Source organism: Pseudophryne corroboree, chromosome 6 (genome assembly GCF_028390025.1).
Source record: "Pseudophryne corroboree isolate aPseCor3 chromosome 6, aPseCor3.hap2, whole genome shotgun sequence".
Classification (NCBI taxonomy): domain Eukaryota; kingdom Metazoa; phylum Chordata; class Amphibia; order Anura; family Myobatrachidae; genus Pseudophryne; species Pseudophryne corroboree.
Window position 1 is genome coordinate 70,851,416 of NC_086449.1, and position 11,421 is coordinate 70,862,836.

At 47.6% G+C, this 11,421-nt stretch overlaps 1 non-coding gene across 1 annotated transcript; it reads left to right on the forward strand.

Moving 5' to 3' along the window:
* Positions 1-916: 916 nt before the first annotated feature.
* Positions 917-1,030, forward strand: LOC134938742 (U5 spliceosomal RNA). The gene has a single exon (XR_010181234.1). It is a non-coding gene; the product is annotated as a U5 spliceosomal RNA (small nuclear RNA).
* Positions 1,031-11,421: the final 10,391 nt, after the last annotated feature.

The following is an 11,421-nucleotide window of genomic DNA, read 5'->3' on the forward strand; positions in this document are numbered from 1 at the left end:
CGTCTAACAGCGGCGCCCGTCCCAGCGCTCCGTTCGGCGCCCAGCTCCGTCCGGCCGCACAGCAGGGGGGAAGCCATACTCAGTAACAGAGACGGTGACATCAAGCCGCCCGTCCCAGCGCTCCGTTCGGCCGCCCAGCTCCGTCCGGCCGCACAGCAGGGGGGAAGCCATACTCCGTATGACCGCCGCTCCGGCACCTTCCATCCACAAGTGCTAGTGCAGGCCTTCCGCAGAGAGTTCGGCCGCCCAGCTACGTCCGGCCGCCCAGCGCCATACAGCCGCAGCTCCATCAGTCTCAGTACAGAGACGGTGACATGCCAGTGCAGGCTTCCCGCAGACACAGCGTTACAGGGGAAGAGGCACGGTGGAAGCTGGCGGATCAAATATATCAACAGCAGGGTATATATATATATATATATCACAGGTATTTATAAGGTATTGTACCTGTCCTGGCAGTAATAGGCTATTGAATCTATATTACTGTCTGTGAATAGGCTATTGAGCCTATATATTAATGGCTGTTATTAACACTGTAAATAGGCTAGGGAGCCTATATTAAGGTCTGTGGTATCACTGTATAATAGGCTATTGAGCCTATATTAATGCTGTATAAATATATTAATGTATGTAATTATCATAGGCTATGAGCTTAGATATATTTATTCATAGAGCATGTGTTGTACCCGGCCTGTGATTATACGGTATAATATATTAACACGGAAACATTTGGAAATTGTTCTGTGATTATCAGGTCAGCATGGCAAAGGGGCCAGTTTAACCATGCTTCCTGTTGTTTTCCAGTTTGTAATTCTGGAACATTCCTGCCCTACATCTCTAAGCCACCAGAGGCGCAGGGGTGTTAGTGGGAATTTGGTTCGGGTTTCACATGCCCATGTGAACTGCTTTTCACATAAGAATACTCTTGTTTCTCTTCAGAGCTAATAAATCTTTCGCCTTTTACTAAAGATTTCCGTAGAGAGGAACAACCATGAGTTTCATATACAATAAAAATATATATATGACACATAATAACTTCAATAAGTCGTGCAAGTGTCTGTCCGTTGCCTATTGTGGTGTCTGTCTGCATAGCGAGTGAGGCTCTAGCGCAGACTAAAGATACTTTTAAATATCCTATAAGCATGGGCAATTCAAATTAAAAGAGCGGTAACATCGGAGTCTCGGAAGTTACTCCGCCAGCTCTAACAAAAGACAGTCTTTCCAAAGGGCCAAATTCCCTTTGGGTACCAGAGTGTTTATTTAACTGGTCTTATAATTTAATGCACGATTCTATGTCAGATCTCACACCGATAACTACGAGTGAGAAGGGTACATTAGACCAGCACTCAGATAGTGCGGGGTTGTTGACGTACATTGCTAAATCCCAGTGAGTCAATGTCTCCATTTTTACAAAGACTGAGTAGACTTTGACCACTATTTAATAGTTTCCAAAATGATGCGATCCACCATTGGTAAATGCGTTTGTGTCAAACATTATAAAGACCCAAGATACATTTGGGTCACTAGACTCTATGTATGGAAACAATGAGATAACTGTTAAAAGAAGCTGCAGAGTATATCTGTAAAGCTTCTACTAACGCCGGTTACTTCGATTCTCACTTTTCATCGTCGCTAGTTTCAGCACGACAAGGCCAGAGCTTGTTTGGTCCTAAATTTGATATTCAGCCATTACTGCATCCAGTATCAAAACGGAAATACTTGTGCCGGCGTTTATTCCCTTTAGACTTCAGTTTTTTCCAGACGCTGGTACAAAACAGTCACGCCTTGTAACGACAGGACGCTACAGTCAGCAAGCCAGTGGTTTGATGACCTCTTTTCCAATTGTGGAAGCGCGTCTTTACATCTTACATTTGCGGGGGTTCCAGACTTCAACTCATGGATGTCTCAGCTATTTACAGATAAAGGACAAGACTGCCTCTGTCGAACGGTTTGGCAGGTTGCCATTTAGTCTCTGCTGGTTTTCAGCTGTCTTTATAATCCAGGCAGTAGTACACCAACAGAGTCCGGGTTACTTATTCCCCTCTGTTTGAGCAAAACCAGACAGCTCCGTCGCAATCTCAATCAGCAAGTCACTTACTGCAGTTTGAAAATGGAATTTCTGCGGTTAGTATTTTGCTTATTAGAGCCACAAAATTGCATAATTGCATTTGATCTTCACAATGCGTATTTACCCATTCCGGTTTGTTCATCACAGGTTCTAGCGTTTGCAAAACGCCACAACCATTAACCATTTCAGGTCTACCGTTTCTTGTCGCCTCGGGTATTTACCAAAGTGATGTTGGTGATGATAGCTCATCTCAGAGTCCTGATAGAGGAACTCTGTTGAGACAGAGTTCTTATGTCTATCTTAGACGATCTGCTCATAAGAACTCTGTCTCAACAAAGTTCCTCTAACTTGCGCTACTAATGTATACTGTGGTGGCAGATCAAGTTCAAAAACAATCGCATCTAATTCCGTCTAAACGACGTCAATTCCTAGGTAAGATTATAAATACGGTAAATCGAAGACATTTACCTACTACACCAGCAAGAACAAATGTACATCTAGTAATTAGTGCAAAACACGCACACTAGCGGTACATTGCTGTATTCGCCAACACGCGCACTAGCGGTACATTGCTAGTTTCGCCTGTTAAGAATAATGATGTGTTTCAAAGCGATTTAGTTCGCCGGCCTTCACTCGCGTTTCCCACAGAGGGGCGAGGGTGTATATAATCTGGACGAGAGTCTCAGAGGTTCAGGAGTTGTAGTTAAAAAAGATCAGCGACAGAGGTTCTGAAACGGATCACGACAGATTGCTGTCGAGAAATGTCCTGGAACTCCGTGCATTTTACAATGCACTACATGCTTCGCTTTCAGTCTGACCAACAGTCAGACAACGCAACGGCAGTTGCATACACAACAACCAGGGAGAACCAAGAAGCCGCATGGCAATGCGGCAGGTAACTCGAATCCTCAATTGCCCAGAACACATTATGTGATAATGTCAACGGGGTTCATTCCGTGAGTGGACATCTGTTAGACAGATGATCTCACCCGTCAGGATTTAGATCCTGAAAACTGGACATTAAATCCAGAGGTCTTTCATATGTGAGTCCACAGAAGGGGGTTACCCTCAGGTATACATGATGGCATCTCGCCACAATTACAGCTCAGTATGTGTACAAAACAACAGATCACAAGGGCAGTGGCGGTGGAGTCTCTCACATTCGTGTGGTCATTCAGCATCGTGTATCTGGCTCCACCATTTTCCGCTGCTCTCTCCGTTGCCAAAACGGATCATAAGACAGTTCGTCACAGTCATACTAGTGATATCTCATGGGTTTCGGAGAGCTTGCTTCTCAAATCTCCAAGGAATACTTGCACACGATCTTGGTCCGCTCATAATACGACCAGCCTGTTACAACAGGGAACGTTCTTTTACCCATAGTTACCTATGTACCTATTACCTATGTACCGCAGCTGCGGTTGACGGGGTGAGGGTTCAGACCGCCCTCTTAAGAAAAGAAATAGGGCATTACAGTATTATACCACCATGTTACGAGCTAGTAAGCCGCTTAAGGCAGCTCATTATTACAAAATTTGGTGTGCTTACGTAGGTGGTAAAGCTCGGAAGTTTCCGACATCATCCTTCAAGTTACCCGTATTCTGTTAAACGGGGTGGGATGGAAAACTGCGTTTATCTGCACTAAGGGTGCAGGTATCTGTGTGGTCAACTTATTTTCAAAGACGTTTGACTCTATTGCGTCTGTACACACCTTTCTACAAGGTGTCATCAAAGTGCAGCCTCCATTTATCCCACCTACAGTGCCAGGTGACTTGAGGTTGGGTTCAGATTTCTTACAGTTTTCATATTTTGAACCCTTACAATAAATGGGAATTAAGTTTCTCACTTGGGAAAACATTTTTCTTCTAGCCTTAGCTTCGGCAAGGGTTTTGTTTTCATATTTGGGTGCCTTGTATTCCAAGCCACCGTATTTGAGTTTTCTCATGACAAAGCAGATCTTCGGACGAAGTCCGCTTTCTTATTTTTCACATCAATAAACCAATAGTGGTTCCTGTGTTGACAGCACATTCTAGAATTCTGAATGTGGTACACGCATTACGCGTTTATATATGTCCCGAACGTCTACAGTACGTGATACGGATACGTTGTTTGTTCTCTATAATGCTGCCAACTGGGGTTAGCCAGTTTCTCAGCAGATATTATCCAGTGGGATAATAATGACTACAAGTCAGGCTTACTTTAAGGCTAAGTTACAATCGCCTACGTCAGTAATAGCTCATCCCACAGGTTCTGTGGGAATGTCAGACCCAGCGGGTCGTGGAGCGTCTACGACGCGGCTACATAGCCTTCAGTGCACCACGTTTGTGCACGTTTACACGTTATGAATGGTTGCGGCATCAGCATCTAGCTTTGGCTGCCTACTGTTACAAGTGTCAAACAGCTCTCCCGCCCACGAGGGAAGCTTTGGTACGTCCCAAGAGTACTCCAGTGACCCCTAGTGGATGAAAAAGAAAATAGGATTTTGGTACTTACCAGGTAAATCCTTTTCTTTGAATCCATAGGGGGCACTGGACGCCCACCCAGAGCAGTTTTACCTGGGTTGTTTTAAGTTCAGAGGAGCTTAGGGTAACACGTTTTACCTGGTTTGTATTAAGCTCAAAGGAGCTTATGGTAACACATTTTCACCGATTGGTTCAAACTATAAAGGTCTATCGGTTATGCTGTCAACTGTTTAGTTGACACTAACGTTATGGGTCAACTTTGTTGTTGTCCGTTATGTTATAGGAATTCTCCATTGTCAACCTCTCTATAGTAGTTCGCTCAGTAAAAACACTGGGTTCGTACACTGAGGTACTCTAGGGATATGGAGGGGTGGAGAGTTCTAAATTTAAATATTCAGTGCCTTTGTTCTGCTACGCTGCCCATATCCCAAGAGTACTCCAGTGCCCCCTATGGATTCAAAGAAAAGGATTTACCTGGTAAGTACCAAAATCCTATTTTTGACTGTCTAGATATTGTCCCTGTCGACATTTATGCTGTCTATATTTTGAATGTCTACATTTTCACTGTCTAATATACCCAACTCCATGGAATTGAATCCTCCCCCATAATTTTTAAAAGCTTCCTGCGGTATGACCCACCTCTTGGGTGTCCATTACATCCCAAGGGTCAGAGACTGTTCGGTTCATGGTTCTTTTAACAAGTACACCTAATGAAAGCTGCTCACATCAATTTATAGTCTTATCGCAGGTGTATGTAAGGGAGAGGCTTATCTAGGCCAGAGAAAAAAAGCAAAAAAAATAAATTCTACATGATAATAGTAATGCAGAGACCTTTGTTACATACATTTGCAAACATATAGAAAGCCAATAGCCACAGCAAGGCATTTCTGCTCTGGTGGTCCTCTGCTACATGATAATAGAACCATTATTGTGTCATATATTTCTCTAACGTCCTAGTGGATGCTGGGGACTCCGTAAGGACCATGGGGAATAGCGGGCTCCGCAGGAGACTGGGCACTCTAAAGAAAGATTAAGTACTATCTTGTGTGCACTGGCTCCTCCCTCTATGCCCCTCCTCCAGACCTTAGTTAGAATCTGTGCCCGGCCGAGCTGGGTGCTCCTAGTGGGCTCTCCTGAGCTTGCTAGATAAGAGAGTATTTTGTTAGGTTTTTTGTTTTCAGAGAGCTTCTGCTGGCAACAGACTCTCTGCTACGAGGGACTGAGGGGAGAGAAGCAAACCTACTCACAGCAGCTAGGTAGCGCTTCTTAGGCTACTGGACACCATTAGCTCCAGAGGGATCGAACACAGGTACCTAACCTTGATCGTCCATTCCCGGAGCCGCACCGCCGTCCCCCTCGCAGAGCCAGAAGAACAGAAGCATGAAGACATCGAAATCAGCGGCTGAAGACTCCTGTCTTCACTTAAGGTAGCGCACAGCACTGCAGCTGTGCGCCATTGCTCCCACAGCACACCGCACACTCCGGTCACTGTAGGGTGCAGGGCGCAAGGGGGGGGGCGCCCTGGGCAGCAATTAAATACCTTTTTTTGGCAAAAAGACATATATACAGTCTGGGACTGTATATATGCCAGAGCCCCCGCCATTTTTTATATATTTAAGCGGGACAGAAGCCTGCCGCTGAGGGGGGGTGGCCTTCTTCCTCAGCACACCAGCGCCATTTTCTCTTCACAGCTCCGCTGGAAGGACGCTCCCCAGGCTCTCCCCTGCAGTATTCAGGTGCATTAGAGGGTAAAAAAGAGAGGGGGGGCACATAAATTTAGGTGCAGTATATATACATATATTAACAGCAGCTACAGGGTAAACACTAAGGTACTGTGTAATCCCTGGGTTATATAGCGCTGGGGTGTGTGCTGGCATACTCTCTCTCTGTCTCCCCAAAAGCCTTTTGTGGGGTTCTGTCCTCAGTCAGAGCATTCCCTGTGTGTGTGCTGTGTGTCGGTACGCTTGTGTCGACATGTTTGATGAGGAAGGATACGTGGAGGCAGAACAAGTGCAGCTGTGTGTGGTGACGGTGCCGACACCTGATTGGATGGATATGTGGAAGGTGTTAAATGATAATGTAAACTCCTTGCATAACAGGTTGGATAAAACTGTAACCGGGGGACAGGCAGGGTCTCAACCCATGCCTACTCCTGCAGCGCAGAGGCCCTCAGGGTCCCAAAAGCGCACACTATCCCAGATAGTTGACACAGATGTCGACACGGAGTCTGACTCCAGTGTCGATGACGATGAGGCAAAGTTGCAGCCTAAAATGACTAAAGCCATCCGCTACATGATTGTAGCTATGAAGGATGTATTACACATTTCTGAGGAAAATCCTGTCCCTGACAAGAGGATTTGTATGTATGGGGAGAAAAAGCATGAAGTGACTTTTCCCCCTTCCCATGAATTAAATGAATTATGTGAAAAAGCATGGAATTCCCCTGACCGGAAGGTGATAGTTTCCAAGAGATTACTCATGGCGTATCCTTTCCCGCCAACGGACAGGTTACGCTGGGAATCCTCCCCTAGGGTAGACAAGGCATTGACACGCTTGTCTAAAAAGGTGGCCCTGCCGTCTCCGGATACGGCCGCCCTAAAGGATCCTGCTGATAGAAAGCAGGAAGCTATCCTGAAGTCAGTTTATACACATTCTGGCACACTGCTGAGGCCAGCAATTGCTTCGGCCTGGATGTGTAGTGCAGTTGCTGCATGGACGGATTCTCTGTCTGAGGAGTTAGATACCCTGGACAGGGACACTGTTCTACTGACCCTGGCACATATCAAGGATGCGGTCCTATATATGCGGGATGCCCAGAGGGCCATTTGCCTGCTGGGCTCTAGAGTTAACGCTATGTCCATTTCTGCCAGAAGGGTCCTGTGGACTCGGCAATGGACAGGGGATACCGACTCTAAAAAACACATGGAGGTTTTACCTTATAAGGGTGAGGAATTGTTTGGGGACGGTCTCTCGGACCTCGTTTCCACAGCTACGGCTGGGAAGTCAAATTTCTTGCCTTATGTCCCTCCACAACCTAAGAAAGCACCGTATTACCAAATGCAGTCCTTTCGTTCTCAGAGGAGCAAGAAGGTCAGAGGTGCGTCCTTTCTTGCCAGAGGTAGGGGTAGAGGAAAAAAGCTGCACCACGCAGCTAGTTCCCAGGAACAAAAGTCTTCCCCCGCTTCCACTAAGTCTACCGCATGACGCTGGGGCTCCACAGGCGGAGCCAGAAGCGGTGGGCGCGCGTCTCCAACATTTCAGCCACCAGTGGGTTCGCTCACAGGTGGATCCTTGGGCTATACAAATTGTGTCTCAAGGATACAAGCTGGAATTCGAGGTGATGCCCCCTCACCGTTTCCTAAAATCGGCCTTACCAGCTTCCCCCAGGGAAAGGGCGATAGTGGTGGAGGCAATTCACAAACTTTTTCTCCAGAAAGTGGTGGTAGAGGTCCCCCCCCTTCAACGGGGAAGGGGCTACTATTCCACTATGTTTGTGGTACCGAAACCGGACGGTTCGGTCAGACCCATTTTGAATTTAAAATCCCTGAACTTTTATCTGGAGAAATTCAAGTTCAAAATGGAATCGCTCAGAGCGGTCATTGCAAGCCTGGAGGAAGGGGATTTTATGGTGTCGCTGGACATCAAGGATGCTTACTTGCATGTCCCCATTTATCCGCCTCATCAGGAGTACCTCAGGTTTGTGGTACGAGACTGTCATTACCAGTTCCAGACGTTGCCGTTCGGCCTGTCCATGGCCCCGAGAGTGTTTACCAAAGTGATGGCGGAGATGATGGTGCTCCTTCGGAAGCAAGGGGTTACAATTATCCCATACTTGGACGATCTCCTCATAAAGGCGAGGTCCAGGGAGCAGTTGCTGATCAGTGTAGCACACTCTCAAGTAGTGTTGCGTCAGCACGGCTGGATTCTGAACATTCCAAAGTCGCAGCTGATTCCTGAGACGCGTCTGCCCTTCCTGGGCATGATTCTGGACACAGACCAGAAGAAGGTGTTTCTCCCGGAGGAGAAGGCTCAGGAGATCGTGACTCTGGTCAGAGACCTCCTAAAGCCAAAACAGGTGTCCGTGCATCACTGCACACGAGTCCTGGGAAAGATGGTGGCGTCTTACGAAGCCATTCCCTTCGGTAGGTTCCATGCGAGGATCTTTCAGTGGGACCTGCTGGACAAGTGGTCCGGATCGCATCTTCAGATGCATCGGATGATCACCCTGTCCCCCAGGGCCAGGGTGTCTCTTCTGTGGTGGCTACAAGGTGCTCACCTCCTCGAGGGCCGCAGATTCGGCATACAGGACTGGGTCCTGGTGACCACGGATGCAAGCCTCCGAGGGTGGGGGGCAGTCACTCAAGGAAGAAACTTCCAAGGGTTGTGGTCAAGTCAGGAGACTTGTCTGCACATCAATATCCTGGAGCTAAGGGCCATATACAACGCCCTGAGTCAAGCGGAGCCTCTGCTTCGAAACCAACGAGTGCTGGTTCAGTCAGACAACATTACGGCAGTGGCCCATGTGAACCGCCAGGGCGGCACAAGAAGCAGGGTGGCAATGGCAGAAGCCACCAGGATTCTTCGGTGGGCGGAGAATCACATACTAGCACTGTCAGCAGTGTTCATTCTGGGAGTGGACAACTGGGAAGCAGACTTCCTCAGCAGACACGACCTCCACCCGGGAGAGTGGGGACTTCATCAGGAAGTCTTCACGCAGATTGCATATCAATGGGAACTGCCACAGGTGGACATGATGGCGTCCTGTCTCAACAAAAAGCTAAAAAGATATTGCGCCAGGTCAAGGGACCCTCAGGCGATAGCTGTGGGCGCACTAGTAACACCGTGGGTGCTCCAGTCGGTCTGTGTGTTTCCTCCTCTTCCTCTCATACCAAAGGTGCTGAGAATTGTAAGAAGAAGAAGAGGAGTGAGAACAATACTCATTGTTCCGGATTGGCCAAGAAGAACTTGGTACCCGGAATTGCAAGAAATGATCACAGAGGACCCGTGGCCTCTGCCTCTCAGACAGGACCTGTTACAACAAGGGCCCTGTCTGTTCCAAGACTTACCGCGGCTGCGTTTGACGGCATGGCGGTTGAACACCGGATCCTAGCAGAAAAGGGCATTCCGGAAGCAGTTATTCCTACGCTGATAAAGGCTAGGAAGGACGTGACAGCAAAACATTATCACCGTATATGGCGAAAATATGTTGCTTGGTGTGAGGCCAGGATGGCCCCTACAGAGGAATTCCAACTGGGTCGATTCCTGCACTTCCTACAGTCGGGGGTGACTTTGGGCCTGAAATTAGGGTCCATAAAGGTCCAGATTTCTGCCCTATCCATTTTCTTTCAAAAAGAACTGGCTTCACTGCCTGAGGTTCAGACGTTTGTTAAGGGAGTGCTGCATATTCAGCCTCCTTTTGTGCCACCAGTGGCACCTTGGGATCTTAACGTGGTGTTGAGTTTCCTGAAATCCCACTGGTTCGAGCCACTTAAGACGGTGGAACTAAAGTATCTCACGTGGGAAGTGGTCATGCTGTTGGCCCTAGCCTCAGCTAGGCGTGTGTCATAATTGGCGGCTTTGTCATGTAAAAGCCCCTATCTGGTTTTCCATATGGACAGGGCAGAATTGCGAACTCGTCCGCAGTTTCTGCCAAAAGTGGTGCCAGCTTTTCATCTGAACCAACCTATTGTGGTGCCTGCGGCTACTCGTGACTTGGAGGATTCCAAGTTGCTTGATGTAGTCAGGGCTTTGAAGATCTATGTTGCCAGGACGGCTGGAGTCAGGAAGACTGACTCGCTGTTTATTCTGTCAAAACAAACCATTGCTCGCTGGATCTGTAACACGATTCAGCAGGCTCATTCTGCGGCTGGATTGCCGCATCCAAAATCAGTAAAAGCCCATTCCACAAGGAAGGTGCGCTCTTATTGGTCGGCTGCCCGAGGGGTCTCGGCATTACAGCTTTGCCGAGCTGCTACTTGGTCGGGTTCAAACACATTTGCAAAGTTCTACAAGTTTGATACCCTGGCTGAGGAGGACCTGGTGTTTGCCCATTCGGTGCTGCAGAGTCATCCGCACTCTCCCGCCCGTTTGGGAGCTTTGGTATAATCCCCATGGTCCTTACGGAGTCCCCAGCATCCACTAGGACGTTAGAGAAAATAAGAATTTACTCACCGGTAATTCTATTTCTCGTAGTCCGTAGTGGATGCTGGGCGCCCGTCCCAAGTGCGGACTTTCTGCAATACATGTATATAGTTATTGCTTAATAAAGGGTTATATTATGTTGGCATCCATTGGTTGATGCTCTGTTTGTTCATACTGTTAACTGTACAAGTTATACGGTGTGGCTGGTATGAGTCTTACCCTGGGTTCCAAAATCCTTTCCTTGTAATGTCAGCTCTTCCGGGCACAGTTTCCTTAACTGAGGTCTGGAGGAGGGGCATAGAGGGAGGAGCCAGTGCACACCAGATAGTACTTAATCTTTTTTTAGAGTGCCCAGTCTCCTGCGGAGCCCGCTATTCCCCATGGTCCTTACGGAGTCCCCAGCATCCACTACGGACTACGAGAAATCGAATTACCGGTGAGTAAATTCTTATTTTTTATGTTTCTAAATTGAGAGCTAACTTACTTTGGGCCATCCCAGGATACTCCAATATGGCACTACAAGGATCAGCACATCCTCCAGTCACTGCTCCCATACATGCCTCACCGAACAGTAATACACAGAATGGAATTCCCCAACAGACCAGGTTTCAAAGATATCCTTGCAAAGGCACAGGTGACTTACCTCGGTCAGTACCTCAGTCAGTTTGATTATGCCATCTGTGCACAAACAGGAATATCATTAAACCCTGGACTGTTGGGATGCCTTGAGGACTGCGTTTGGGAACTTCTGCT